Genomic DNA, 15,853 nt, shown 5'->3' on the forward strand with positions numbered 1-15,853 from the left:
CTTTTGCGCACCAGTATTTCTACTTGCACATCCTTTGTGGGCAGAACTGAAAAAGCGTGTGCGAGCAAGGAGGCCTACAAACCTGACTCAGTTACACCAGCTCTGTCAGGAGAAATGGGCCAAAATTCACCCAACTTATTGTGGGAAGCTTGTGGAAGGCTACCCGAAACGTTTGACCCAAGTTAAACAATTTAAAGGCAATGCTACCAAATACTAATTGAGTGTATGTAAACTTCTGACTCACTGGGAATGTGACGAAAGAAATAAAAGCTGAAATAAATCATTCTCTCTACTATTATTCTGACATTTCACATTCTTAAAATAAAGTGGTGATCCTAACTGACCTAAGACTGGGAATTTTTACGAGGATTAAATGTCAGGAATTGTGAAAAACTGAGTTTAAAATGTATTTGGCTAAGGTGCATGTGAACTTCCGACTTCAACTGTATATGCTACTGCTAAAAAAATTAAATACAAATGAATAAAAAAATATTGGTCAACCAACAGCCTATCGACCAACCAGTCGACTAATTGGGGTCAGCCATAGCTTTTCTACATAGTTTTTTCAAGATGCATCTTCATGTCTATGGGAGCCGAGAAAGGAAGAATGAAATAGAAAGAAACACCCCCTCCATCCCTGTGTGCCACACTGCAGCTATGGAATTATGCCTTCAATAAGGAAAGAAAACCTAAGCAATCAACAAGCAACTCACAAAGCTACGCATGATGGCAAATTAGGAAAGGTCTCAAGAAACATGTCTTTATTAATGCTGTTCCAAGGCTAAGAGCATTATGCCTTAATTATAAAAAAGCAACATGCAGTCGATCACAAGTTCAGGCATTAAGGCGAGGAAAAGACTGTCTTTTCATCAAAACTGTACAATTATCCATACTGACAAAATTATAGATAATTTGAGCAACCAATGTAGTCTAGCAGCTGGGATGTGATTGGCTGCTACATTGACCAATCACTAAACACAGTAAAATAAAATTGAAAGTGCTATTTAGTTTCGCTGAATACAGGAAACCAGCCCCTTGTGTTAGCCTTTTTTTTTTTTTTTTTTTTTTACATGGAGAACAATTAAATTGTTCAAACGGTTGTCATAGGTGAAGAAAGGTCAAGGACAGTGTTATTTTTCAGGAGTCTACGGTTTGATCCACAACACAATCTCTGCATTCAGTCAGCGGACATTTTCAAGAACTTCTCTTCCAAGGCGTCGTTGTATCTATCCAGATAGCCTTATTCTTATTTCAGGCTCAAAAAGCTACCACATGCTGCAGAGCCAGTTCCAAGAAAACAGTAACACCTAGATACAATTACCCTACACAAATTGACAAGGTATCGCTACAGAACCATATCAGTTCATTATGTATTCAAACACCCATTGCTGTGTGTCCACAGACCCTCATATTGGGTGATCGAATGCTCACAAAAGGAGAGGGGTCATTCCAGCAAGCCATGACACCCACCATCTCAGATTGTTCCGAAATAAATTCTGGAGTTTGAAACAGATCACCATTCCTGAAATATGTTGAAATGCAATCTCAGAAATTAAGCAAATTGATTGCATCCAAATTCACCCTTTTATAGGATTCAACAAATATAGTACTCAACAGCCGATTTGGACCGAAATTCTTCCTGCCATTGAACAAGACATGAGGAATCCAATAAAATGGTAAAACTTTTCTTCTCATGCATGGTATCCATCCAAATGTCCTCAAATAATCCTGACTTGAGTCAAAAACTCTCCAAGTACAAACATGGACCTACACACTCCCTCTCTTAACACACACACACACACACACACTGCCTTCTCTTCCTCCTTCTGCAGGAGAGATCATAACATTATGCCAGGCACATTTTAGACCATTCTGCCCATGAAAGAGCCTGGAGGACTAATGTAATTGGCCAAACCTCTTACACTACATGCCAGATGGTGAAGCATCATTCATCACTCTGCAGTGGTTCCCAAATTTGTTAGTTCCATACCCCTTCAAAACATTCAACCTCCAGCTGCGTACCCCCTCTAGCACCAGGGTCAGCGCACTCTCAAATGTTTTTTGCATCATTGTAAGCCTGCCACACACACACACACACACACACACACACACACACACACACACACACACACACACACACTATACGATACATTTATTAAAACATAAGAATGAGTGGGAGTTGTCACAACCCAGCTTGTGGGAAGTGACAGAGCTCTTATAGGACGAGGGCACAAATAATACACAATATCTTTGCCCTTTATTTAGCCATCTTACATATAAAACCTTATTTCTTAATAAAAAATTGTGACTAAATGAAACGGGTTTGCTTGAAAGGATGCACATAACTCTGCAATGTTGGGTTGTATTGGAGAGAGTCTCAATCTGTGCCTGTATTTAGTTTCATGCTAGTGAGGGCTGAGAATCCATGCTCACATAGGTACGTGGTTGCAAAGGGCATCAGTGTCTTAACAGCACGATTTGCCAAGGCAAGAAACTCTGAGCACAGCCCTATCCAGAAATCTGGCAGTGGCATCTGATTAAATTACATTTTCACAGAACCGCTTGTTGCAATTTCAATGAGGCTCTCTTGTTCAGATATCGGTAAGTGGACTGGAGGCAGGGGATGAAAAGGATAACGAATCCAGTTGTTTGTGCCGTCCGTTTCGGGAAAGTAATTGCGCACTCAGGTGCTTCGCTATATCACATTTGACATTGTCCGTAAGCTTGAGTTCACCTGCACACAAAAAAAAAAATCATACAAATGGTGGAAGACCTGTGTAGTCCTTGTTAATGCAGACAGAAAAAAGCTCCAACTTCTTAATCATAGCCTCAATTTTGTCCCGCACATTGAACACAGTTCCAGAGAGTCCCTGTAATCCTAGAATCAGATCATTCAGGAGAGAAAAAACATCTCCCAGACAGGCCAGTTGTGTGAAACTCGTCATCATGCAAGCGGTCAGACCAGTGAAAATAGTTAGTAAAGAAAACTTTAAGCTTGTCTCTCAATTTAAAAAAAAACGCGTCAATACTTAGCCCCTTGATAACCAGCGCATTTCTGTATGTTGTAAAAGGGTTACATGCTCGCTGCCCATATCATTGCATAATGCAGAAAATACATCTGTATTCAGGGGCCTTGCTTTACAAAGTTAACCATTTTCACTGTAGTGTCCAAACTGTCTTTCAAGCTGTCAGGCATTCCCTTGGAAGCAAAAGCCTCTCGGTGGATGCTGCAGTGTACCCAAGTGGCGTCAGGAGCAACTGCTTGCATGCGCGTTACCACTCCACTATGTCTCCCTATCATGGCTTTTGCGCCATCACTACAAATACCAACACATCTTGACCACCAAAGTCCATTTGATGTCACAAAGCTGTCTAGTACTTTAAAAATATTCTCTTATGTTGTCCTGGTTTCCTGTGGTTTGCATAAGAGGATGTCTTCCTTAATTGACCCCCCATAAACATAAGACATATACCAGGAGCTGTGCCAGGTCTGTCACGTCTGTTGACTCATCCCCCAGCATTGTCCCAGCCATATCCACAGCAGCAGGAAGAATTAAGTCCTCCACAATAGTATGGGGCTTACCTGTCCTAGCCACTCGATGACTCACCATATAAGACGCTTCTAGCCCCTTCTTATTAAAATAGTATCTGTTGCTTTTATACATGTCTTACTACTTGAAAGTCATCTTTATTCTCGCTCAAAAAAACTCCATTGACTTATTTTTCAAATTGTCATGTTTAGTTTCTAAATGTCTGCGTAAGAGTGAAGTTTCCCGCAAGAGAGTAATGGTTCATGTGATTGGATGTTAATTATTTGACTAGGTTACCTGTATTTGACATTGTGTTATTTCGCTGAACACTAGATCGTTTAATTTTGGCAGTAAAACGAGACTGCTCAGACGAGAAAAAAAAAACTCACCCAAATGTATAGCCCCATTGGAAAATATAAATGTACTATTTGAAAATCTGAAGATGTAATTTTTTTTTCAATAAAATATTTTTTTATGTGAATCACATTTTATTTGGCATACCCCCGACAGCAATACATGCTCTAGAGAATGCATTTCTACTGCTCCAGAGTCCAATGGCGGCGAGCTTTACACAACTCCAGCCAACGCCTGGCATTGCGCATGGTGATCTTAGGCTTGTATGCGGCTGGTCGGCCATGGAAACCCATTTCATGAAACTCCCGATGAACAGTTCTTGTACTGACTTTGCTTCCAGAGACAGTTTGGAACTCAGTAGTAAGTGTTGCAACCAAGGACAGATGCTACACACTTCAGCACTCTGTGGTCCCATTCTGTGCGCTTGTGTGGCCTACCACTACATGGTTGAGCCGTTGTTGCTCCTAAACATTTGTGACCCGTTTCAGGAAACTAGGCGTATGTCACGGGTCACTACTTTACAGGAGAGCCGTTTGAACAAACTTTCTTTTTCATCAAAATGCATTTTTTGGGGGCAGAAATATCCTTCTCGAACATGTGAACTTTCATGTGCATTAACCTCTTATGGCTAGGGGGCAGTATTTTCACGGCTGGATAAAAAACGTACCCGATTTAATCTGATTATTAGTCCTGCCCAGAAACTAGAATATGCATATAATTATTAGCTTTGGAGAGAAAACACTCCACAGTTTCGAAACTGTTTGAATGGTGTCTGTGAGTATAACAGAACTCCTATGGCAGGCAAAAACCTGAGATGCTTCTGTTCAGGAAGTACCCTGTCAGACCTTTTATTTTCTTTGTTTGACATCTCTTCCAAAAACTAAGGATCTCTGCTGTTACGTGACACTTCCCACGTCTCCAATGGAGTCTCAGAGCCCGGGAAAAACAGGAATGATGTAATTCAAAGCCCTGGCTGAAACAAAGGAGAGCAAAAGCTAAGTGGTCACTCAGTGGACTAAGCCTTACGCTCGCGACCCGCCCCGCCCCCGGCTTTCGGTTTTTCCCTCAGTATACAGACAGGCAGATTCCCGGTCGGAATATTATCGCTTTTCTACGAGATAAATTGGTTTTAAACAGCGGTTGACATGCTTCGAAGTACGGTAATGGAATATTTAGAAATTTTTTGTCACATTCTGCGTCATGCTCGTGGCCGAGATTTAGCGTTGGGATAGTGTCTAGAACGCACGAACAAAACGTCTTGATGGAACATAACGATGGATTATTTGGGACCAAACCAACATTTGTTATTGAAGTAGAAGTCCTGGCAGTGTATTCTGACGAAGAACAAGCAAGGTAAGAACATTTTTCTTATAGGAAATGTGATTTTGGTGAAGGCTAAACTGGTTGGGTGTCTAAATAGCTAGCCCGTGATGGCTGGGCTATGTACTTAGATTATTGCAAAATGTGCTTCATCCGAAAAGCTATTTTAAAATCGGACATATCGAGTGCATAGAGGAGTTCTGTATCTATAATTCTTAAAATAATTGTTATGCTTTTTGTGAACGTTTATCGTTAGTAATTTAGTAAAATCACCGGAAGTGTTCGGTGGGAATGCTAGTTCTGAACGTCACATGCTAATGTAAAAAGCTGGTTTTTGATATAAATATGAACTTGATTGAACAGACATGCATGTATTGTATAACATAATGTCCTAGGTGTGTCATCTGATGAAGATCATAAAAGGTTAGTGCTGCATTTAGCTATGGTTTGGGTTTATGTGACATGATATGCTAGCTTGAAAAATGGGTGTCTGATTATTTCTGGCTGGGTACTCTGCTGACATAATCTAATGTTTTGCTTTCGCTGTAAAGCCTTTTTGAAATTGGACAGTGTGGTTAGATAAAGGAGAGTCTTGTCTTTAAATAGCTGTAAAATAGTCATATGTTTGAAAAATGGACGTTTTCGGATTTTAGAGGAGTTTGTATTTCGCGCCCCGCCCATCATTGGATATTGGAGCAGACGTTCCGCTAGCGGAACGTGTAGATGTAAGAGGTTTTAATAACAAACTTGTATGTCGTCTGGAAATATAAATATAAAATGTAAAATTACGAGCCTAGTTGGTTTAGCCAAAGAAAAAGCTAGCAACCTTCCCGCTAGCCATGATGCCGAGAGACGAGTGTGGATTGGTCTGCCATATAAGACGTTTCTGTCTATTTGAGCTGGTCACCATGTCTGTAGGTAATCCTGTCTAACGCTACTTATGTAGCTTTAATAAATGTATCATGTATTAAATCTGCAGAAGTGTTGCTCTCCACTTTCTGGAGGACTGAGTTTTGAAATCAGTGGAATTTTAGTATAACAGCTAAGGAGATGGAGAAAACACCTTTCTCCGGATTACATCTTCAAACTAAGGCCAACCATGGCATCTGACAGGATACACTTCCAACCATGAATGATGTATGCCGGTAAGAGTCTAGCTAGCTACATTTTCAGATTACACGTTTCTAATTTTGACAGAAAGAGCCATTTGCTTGGCTAGCTATAGCCTAATGTTAGCTAGCTAACATTTAACCTGGTTGGCTAGGTACCTGTAGATTCATGCAGGGTAATAATGTCATGAGTTGGGATTATGGTTCATTGTTTACCTAGCTACATGTCTAAACCTCTCTGGGCTAGCCTCTCTGGGCTAGGTGGGACGCTTGCGTCCCACCTACTCAACAGCCAGTTGAATCCCGTGGCGCGAATTTCAAATACCTTAGAAATGCTAACTCTCGTTAATCTAACCACACTGTCCGATTTCAAAAAGGCTTTACAACGAAAGCAAAACATTAGATTATGTCAGCAGAGTACCCAGCCAGAAATAATCAGACACCCATTTTTCAAGCTAGCATATAATGTCACAAAAACCCAGAAGACAGCTAAATGGGTGCCTGATTATTTCTGGCTGGGTACTCTGCTGACATAATCTAATGTTTTGCTTTCGTTGTAAAGCCTTTTTGAAATCGGACAGTGTGGTTAGATTAACGAGAGTCTTGTCTTTAAAATGCTGTAAAATAGTCATATGTTTGAGAAATTGAAGTAATAGCATTTGTAAGGTATTTGAATAACGCGCCACAGGATTCCACTGGCTGTTACGTAGGTGGGACGATTTCGTCCCGCCGGCCCTAGAGAGGTTAAAGCTTAAGAGGATGTGAACGATGTTGAATGGGTGTGGACAAAGAAAGGCCTCTCCAGTAGTAGTACCAAAAGATTCAAAAGGCAATTTTCTCAAAAGTGAGTTTACAAGTTTATCAACTTTCAAAGCAAAATTACTTTCCCATAGTTCCTCAACTGTAGTGTATGATATAGCATTTTGTAGCTCTGAGTCTCTACTTTTATCCAATGTAAAAACACAATTTCAAATTTTGCTACATAAAACCGATTCGAGTCACATTTCCACTTCACAATAACAGCACTTATTGTTGACCAGGGCAGCTTTAGCAGGGCAGAAATTTGACAAACTGACTTGTTGGAAAGGTGACATCCTATGACGGTGCCACGTTGAAAGTCACAGAGCTCTTCAGTAAGGGCCATTCTACTGCCAATGTTTGTCTATGGAGATTGCATGGCGGTGTGCTCAATTGTATACACCTGTCAACAATGGGTGTGGCTGAAATAGTCGAATCCACTAATTTGATGGGGTGTCCACATACATTACATGGTCAAAAGTAGAATTCTATCCTTTTCTCATTCAGTCTCCCTCTCGCCCTTAATCCCTGTATTCTCAAATCTGTCAAAGGTTAAGTGCATTTGAGTGGTCACAGCTCTTTTAAAGCATTTCAAAATAATTATTTGAATTAAACAGATGTGATAGTTTGTCCCTATAGAGGATTACAAGCGATTAATGTTTATTTTGATACTTAAAAAGGCATTCAATGCATCTTATCTGTGAAAAAGGTGGTTTATCCTTTTACTTATGATTGGTCATCTGCAGTTCACACACACTCACAGTTCGTATTGAAGCATGAAGAGGAATGACAGACATTCATTGAGAGAAAACATCTAGTAGAGAAATGCGCTTTAGCCTGTAAAACAGCAACACATTCAACACAACACCATGGGGCACACAGCATCAAAGATGGACAGAAAATAATAGAAATAGAAAACAATTACCACTCTAATCATCTGGATTAATCAAACGTATAATTCATATGCATGTCTCTCCATGAAATTACTCCATAAACGTTTGCCTTTTAGGCTACACTAGGCTGCCTCTATAGTAGAACTGAGTGGGCTGCAAGCGCCCCAGACAACAAATTGAAGGAGATATGAAGGATGAACAGAAACATTCGCAATGTTGTGATTATCCTTTCGACCTAAAGTAGTTTGTTTGGGCAAAATTTCACAGTAAACGCAATAGAATTAGCCTAGGCTGCAGTTGACTCATTCCGCCCAGATGTGAAAACGTTGCATCAAGGAATAAACATTACACAGAAGCGTCAAATGGGCACGCGCTGATTTTGTTGTGGAGCGCGGCGCTGTTGAACTTATATATGTGTCGATCTTCAAATTCTATGACTATCAAACATTGACTAAATTCCAATAGTTCTGCCACACGCTAGGCATTATTAACGTTTGTCAATCTACCAATGTATTGGCTATTTGTCCACAGAAGTTCCAGCATAATAATAAATAAAAAAATAAGCCACATGCCAACGCACAAAACGACCTCTTCAAAACACAAACAACTAAAAGCAAAGAAACATTGAGCAGAATAAAAAAAATATATAATTCATGTGTTTGGCTACTTACAGGCAGCGTAAAAGCGACCACAATCCGAAGACTAGTTGCCCTTTCACTTGTATTTGAAAAGCAGCACGATATTCAAATCGCGACAGTGCTGTTCGGGTTTGCGATGGAGTGGAGAATGAGACGTGTGAAGCTAGCCGCAATAAGTATTAGACACAAGAGTGGAATTTTCGGTTTGCCTTCAAAATAAAGGTCCCGCATTGAAAGTCATTCAAACTTATACAATAATGGAATCCATCCATATCTGGAATAGATAATGCTAAACAAGGTCGGAATGTTGTTACATACATTTAACAAAAGACTATTAGACTTTAGAATTGCATTGGGGGCAAACTTACAGTATATCCATTGTAAACTGATTCCACTGTTAATATCCATTTTTGTCACATTCAATGGGGACTTTTATTTTACAGGCAAAACAAAAATTCCACTATTGTGGCTAATCCTTATTGTGGCTTTCTTCTCACAGGTCAGAAGGATCTATGCTTTAACGCATTGCAATGTACGCACAACAGATCGCAGATATCATTACCGTAATATGTAGACTACTCTTTGCCGATTAGGGTTTTTAATTATAGGCCCTCTGTTATTTTGAGGGGGGGGGGAATCATAAATCGCCATACAAACATATTGCTATGTTATTTATTAGGGAATTCATTTGACATGTGTGTAGCCAGTGTTGTGCTCGAGAACACCTAAAGCGAGACCGATTCAAGACCAAGACCGGAGCAAATCGAGTCCAAGTCAAGACCAAGGCCAGAGGGGGGCGGAGACCGAGTCAAGACCAGAAAAATGCGAGTCCAATTCAAGACCATGATTGTAATTTTGTAAAATCACCACCATAAGAGTTCAAAACATCCAGAAGCTAGATAAAGGCATCTGACATTCAACTGTATTAGGGCAAAATTCTGGCTTGGAATCAACCAATCACATTGCTATTGTTAGCCATCTCTTTGAAAATAACTTGTGTGTGAAACATCGTTGCATTTAAAGTGGAAATGACAGCATCTTAGCAACATGACATGTTAAAATCTGTTCATAAACACCCCCCAGGAAGAATATGGCAATTTTTTAAAACATTTTCTGACAAGTGACCACTTAGATATGGTAATTTTCACATTTTCATACATTCTTAGAATGTTTGGGAATTAGGTATAGTAAGGCATGTGAAAATTCTACAGCAATATAGAGTAGAAAAGCGGCTGTGCATTTGGACAATTAACGGATACTGCAGCAAATAAAACATCTGTCTTGTCCAGGACTGGAGTCTACACAGACCAGTGTGCTGTAGTCAATCAAAGCTACACTAGGCCTTTATACGAACAAGCGACTTTAGATCATTAGAACGCATTCGCCAGAAGCCACAAAATACACCTGCATGAACTTCTGCAAATATGTAAACACCACGGGAGTCCTCTTACATTTGATAACTTTACATTCCTATTAATGAAACAACCATGAAAAGGTAGGCTGTCTCGCCCTCAGTTAAGCACATTATTTATTATTTAACTAGGCAAGTTAGTTAAGAAGAAATGTTTACTTACAGTGACGACCTACCGGGGTTAACTGCCTTGTTCATGGGCAGATGACAGATTTTTACCTTGTCAGCTTTGGGATTCGATCAAGCAACCTTTCGGTTACTGGCACAACGGTCTAATACCGAGGTAAAGACAGTTTCAGGATGGATATTCGACGGAATAGTGACAAATCAAATTTTTGCATTTTCAAAAGATCTTTAACCATTAACTCCTAAAACGTTCAAAACTGGCTCTAGCTAAACCCGATGGCATAGACACACATTGCACACACTTTTTGTCAATTTACATCTCGCACTATTTAAATTTTTTAATTTTTTATTTCAATAGCTCATTGGTCATGTGACCTTCTGACTTCAAACAAGGTTCAGAATGTACACTAAGTGGCCCTACACATTGCACACCCTATAGTTTGTCCATTTTCATCTCACACAATTTTACATGAATGTAATGTTTCTAATTTCAATAGCTCCTTGGTCATGTGACCTACTGATCTCAAACAAGGCTCAGAATGTCCACTGGCTACCCTTCTATATTGCACACCCTTTAGTTTGTCCATTTTCGTCTCACACGTTTTTACATGATTTTTTGAAACTTTCTAATTTCAATAGCTCCTTGGACATGTGACCTACTGACCTCAAACTACTTTCAGAATGTCCACGGACTGGTGGAGAGGGGCGTTGAGGCATCTAGTGAGGTAACGCGACCGATCCAGGAGAAGCTGACAGGAGCTCTGTGGAGAGCTCTCTTTTCTTTATGAAGGGCAGGGCGCCCTGGAATGGCTTAGCCCCCCCAAGCATTGGAAAGCGTTGTGGTTCCGGTGGTGTCCAGTGAGCTCTCACTGGATCTTGAAAATCCGGGGAAGAGGCTGTAAATCTTACACGGGCTGTACCCATCTGCAGCATGTCTCCAAGGTGAACAGCCTCTGGCATGTCATAACAATGTAGGTAAAAGAAGTTGGCAAGTCAGATCTTTAAATTTGGGATAATGATTGGTTCTAAGGGCTGGGTCGGTCGGGCTGGGGTACGAAGCGGGTCTGTGCTCAAGTCGCGGCTGGGGGAGCAGTCGCTCCGTCACCCTCCTCTTTGCACCATTGGAAGTTCGTTGTGCGGCCCATCTCACGTTCTCTTGTGCGTGGTCTCGCAAGGGGCTGCGTGCGGGGGTTCGGCGGGGTGGTGTCCATCGGCGGGCTGAAGGCGGATCGGTGGGGGGTTGGGTCCGGCGGTTGACGGCGGCGACTCTGGACGCATGCCGGGCCCTTCTCGCGGATCTCTACAGCTAAGGCGCTCGCCGGCCCCATTTGTGCGGGTCGCCTCGGCCGGCGCCTAGCAGCTGACTTAGAACTGGTGCGGACCAGGGGATTCCGACTGTTTAACTAAAACAAAGCATCGCGAATGCCCGAGGTTGGTGTTCATGCAATTTGATTTCTGCTCAGTGCTCTGAATGTCAAAGTGAAGAAATTCAATGAAGTGAGGGTAAACGGCAGGAGTAACTATGACTTTCTTAAACAGTCCTTAGCCCAGGACATTCACCAGGTGCACGAGGAGGCCTCCAAGGCGGGGGGCACTCAGAGTCCGAGCAGGGGTGGCCGGACTCAGGGGTTGTGGAGGTTGGAGTGGGGACTTAGTATCTGAGCGGAAAAAAGCGGGCGGGTTACTAGGTGCACAGAGCCTGTTTCGGGTTACCAGGTGCACGTGGTTCCTGACAGCGGGACTATAGATGTCTTAATTCCAGGGAGTAAGCTATACTCTAAGGCCAAGGGAGAGGGGTGTTGACCGGTTAGTGAGAGTAGGTCTGGAGGTCTGTAGTTCCAGGGAGTAAGCTATACACTCTCAGGCCCAGGGAGAGGGCAGGCAGGGAGTGTTGGCTTAGATGCCAGGAGTCAGAGGTCACCAGGTCAATGGGGGCCTGCCTGGAGGTCAGGAAGGCACCATGGAGAAGGCCCAAGTGAATAGGTGTGTGAGTGACATGGTCCTTCAGGGGGGCAGAGCAGGCAAATTAATGTAAAATTGTGAGAGATGAAAACTGACAAACTAAAGGATGTGCAATGTGTAGGTCCACTTGGTCATATGACCAAGGAGCTATTGAAATTTGAAAGTTTGAAAAATGTATGTATAATCGTGTGAGATGAAAATTGACAAACAAAAGGGTGTGCATACAGAAGGGTGGACATTCTGAACCTTGTTTGAGTCCAGTACGTCACATGACCAAGAAGCTATTGAAATGAGAAAGTTTGAAAAATTCAATGTAAAAATGTGTGCGATGAAAATGGACAAACAAAAGGGTGTGCAATGTGTAGGCCCACTCTGAACCTTGTTTGAGGTCAGTAGGTCACATGACCAAGGAGATATTGAAATTTGAATCTAAAAAAAGTCCCTAACTAATTCAAGTGGTTTCACAGCTATTGCGGTTTAAAAGCGTGTAATGGTCTGGGTGTAGCTGGTGCAGAGGAGTCAGGCGCAGGACAGCAGAGATGAGTAATAAAAGTAACTTTACTCAAAATGACCAAATACATGTAGTTATACCAAGCCCACACAAAAGGACCGAAATACAGAAAACATACACGCACAAAAACCATGGGGAAAACAATGAACATGTAATTGGGGAATTGAAACCAGGTGTGTAAAACAAAGACAAAACAAATGGAAAATGAAAAGTGGATCGGCGATGGCTAGAAGGCCGGTGACGTCGACCGCCGAACGCCGCCCGAACAAGGAGAGGGACCGACTTCGGCGGAAGTCGTGACAAAGCGCGAAGATCCATTGAGTATCCAACCAGAAACTGTCTTTACCTTGGTCGCTCTAACTACTGGGCTACCTGCCGCACTTAAACAACAAGATCAACAACTAATGCTAGCCAGAGCAAGATGAGCAAAAATCTAACAAAGGAACATTAGATAAACCTTCTCAACTTTTTCAGCTAGTTGGCCGTCAAAATTGCACTGATAAATGATGGGGAATTGTAGCCTCCTCATCCTTCTGCAGCTTGCCTGCCTGTCCCAATCAAACACCGAAGCTAAACGGTTAAGGTTGGCTAGCTTGTTAGCTAGCTACTTCCAGACACAAATGAGAGAACACCTCACTCTGACCATTTTACTCATCGTAGCAGAGCTGGTTAGGCTGTTTACATGTTATCTAGAGCGTTCTTACAACTATTACTTTTTTGTTTCTGTTTACTGACACCGGTCATATTCAAAGGGTGTTGTGCATTTGTAAATGCTCTGGCACACTCAGATAAGAGCGCTCTGAAATCGGAGTAGATTGCCAGAGTGAATTTGCGAATGCAAGAGATATGGTAACTGGATAACAGTCGTTCAAGTTCTTGCTAGCTAACCAAATGACACCTGCATCTCTAGCTGTGTATAGCCAGTGCAAAACAATCCCTTACCCACTCCACCAATGGCATGACATCCTCCAAGCAGCTACAGTAGCCATCTATCCAGCTAACATTTGGCTCTGTATTTTTAGCTTGCTACATAAATAGATATGCTAGCCTATTAGCTGTTTGTCTCATTTCTGCAAAGCAGTTAAAACAGTCAGTTACACTTTAAACTTTAGGTCACCGGTTACTTTGTGTGCTAAACATTAAATATTTTTTTGCAATGGGAAGTAGTAGTTGTACATTTCGATTGGGAAATGCTTAATGGTTGTGTTTTTGTATTCTTATGACTGGGACCTACTGGCTTATTATGTCCAAGTTTATGGACTGCTTATCCTTTAACATCGTGCTGTACAGTGAGGGAAAAAAGTATTTGATCCCCTGCTGATTTTGTACGTTTGCCCACTGACAAAGAAATGATCAGTCTATAATTTTAATGGTAGGTTTATTTGAACAGTGAGAGACAGAATAACAACAAAAAAAATCCAGAAAAACACATGTCAAAAATGTTATAAATTAATTTGCATTTTAATGAAGGAAATAAGTATTTGACCCCCTCTCAATCAGAAAGATTTTCTGGCTCCCAGGTGTCTTTTATACAGGTAACGAGCTGAGATTAGGAGCACACTCTTAAAGGGAGTGCTCCTAACCGCAGCTTGTTACCTGTAAAAAAAGACACCTGTCCACAGAAGCAATCAATCAGATTCCGAACTCTCCACCATGGCCAAGACCAAAGAGCTCTCCAAGGATGTCAGGGACAAGATTGTAGACCTACACAAGGCTGGAATGGGCTACAAGACCATCGCCAAGCAGCTTGGTGAGAAGGTGACAACAGTTGGTGCGATTATTCACAAATGGAAGAAACACAAAAGAACTGTCAATCTCCCTCGGCCTGGGGATGCATGCAAGATCTCACCTAGCATAGCATATTCATTCAAGAAAAAGAAGGAACGGCGCGCTCGTGGGCCGAGCATATCCAATCCCTTTGTCTCCAGGCAGTCCACTCAGTAACTGAGCTCCTATTATCTGCCCAGTGACAGGAGAATGCTCAAACCACTTTCTGAAGGCTGTTGACAGACAATGGAAGCCTTAGGAAGTGCAACGTCACCCCACAGACACTGTAGTTTCGATAGAGATTCAAAAGAAGAACTACAATTCTCAGACTTTCCACTTCCTGCTTGGATTTTTCTCAGGTTTTTGCCTGCCATATGAGTTCTGTTATACTCACAGACACCATTCAAACAGTTTTAGAAACTGCGGAGTGTTTTCTATCCAAATCTACCAATAATATGCATATGCTAGGTTCTGGGCCAGAGTAGTAACCTGTTTAAATTGGGTACATTTTTCATCCGGACATGAAAATACTGCCCCCTACACCCCAACAGGATATAAAGTAACCCATCAGGGACATAAGTAGAAAGATGACAGGAGAAGAGAGAGATATATATAGAGAGGGAGAGAGACACTTAATCTGAAATAGAGAGACACACAAACACCTGCATTCCATAGATGATCTCATGGTTCCCATTAAATGTTGTATACATATATTTTTTTATTTAACTAGACAAGCCAGTTAAGAACAAATTCTTATTTACAATGACAGCCTAGGAACAGTGGGCTAACTGCCTTGTTCTGGGGCAGAACGACAGATTTTTACCTTGTCAGCTCGGGGATTAGATCTAGAAACCTTTCAGTTACTGGTCCAACGCTCTAACCACTAAGCTACCTGCCACTACCTGCATGTATGCACTGCATAATCTCATAGCACCGATATACAGTATATCTTATTTTTGTTTACTTATCAAAGCAAAATGCTTTTTAGACAATCACTTTGCTTTTTTTCTAAAAATGTTTTGCAAATCCTGTAAAATTCATATATGTCACGTCCTGACCAGTATTAGGGATTATTTGTAATTGTAGTTTGGTCAGGACGTGGCAGAGGGTATTTGTTCTATGTGGTCCGGGGGTTATGTGTAGGTTAGAGGGGTGTTATATTTATGTGTTCCGGGGTTTGGGTGTATGTTCTGGTTTTTGGTTGTCTAGGGGTTTTCTGGTTTGTGTATTTCTTTGTTGTCTGTGTGGCTCTCGATCAGGAACAGCTGTACTTCGTTGTTCCTGATTGAGAGTCATATATTAGGAGCTTGTTTTCACCTGGGGTTTTGTGAGTAGTTGATTTTTGCACTGCTAGTTGTCATAGCCTGCAAAACTGTCTCCTGTTGTGTTTTCTGCATTTCTTGTTTTTTCCGTGTTCAACGTATTTAATAAAAA

At 41.5% G+C, this 15,853-nt stretch overlaps 1 protein-coding gene across 1 annotated transcript in view; it reads right to left on the bottom strand.

Annotated features, from left to right (window-relative positions):
- The window catches only part of LOC115152434 (tumor protein p53-inducible protein 11-like), a 145,470-nt gene extending 136,702 nt beyond the window's left edge, over positions 1–8,768 (bottom strand). The window contains exon 1 of the mRNA XM_029697311.1: positions 8,676–8,768. The gene's annotated coding sequence lies outside the window, so the exon portion shown is untranslated. The remainder of the gene's footprint in view (positions 1–8,675) is intronic.
- Positions 8,769–15,853: the final 7,085 nt, after the last annotated feature.

This window comes from Salmo trutta, chromosome 17 (assembly GCF_901001165.1).
Source record: "Salmo trutta chromosome 17, fSalTru1.1, whole genome shotgun sequence".
NCBI classification, from domain to species: domain Eukaryota; kingdom Metazoa; phylum Chordata; class Actinopteri; order Salmoniformes; family Salmonidae; genus Salmo; species Salmo trutta.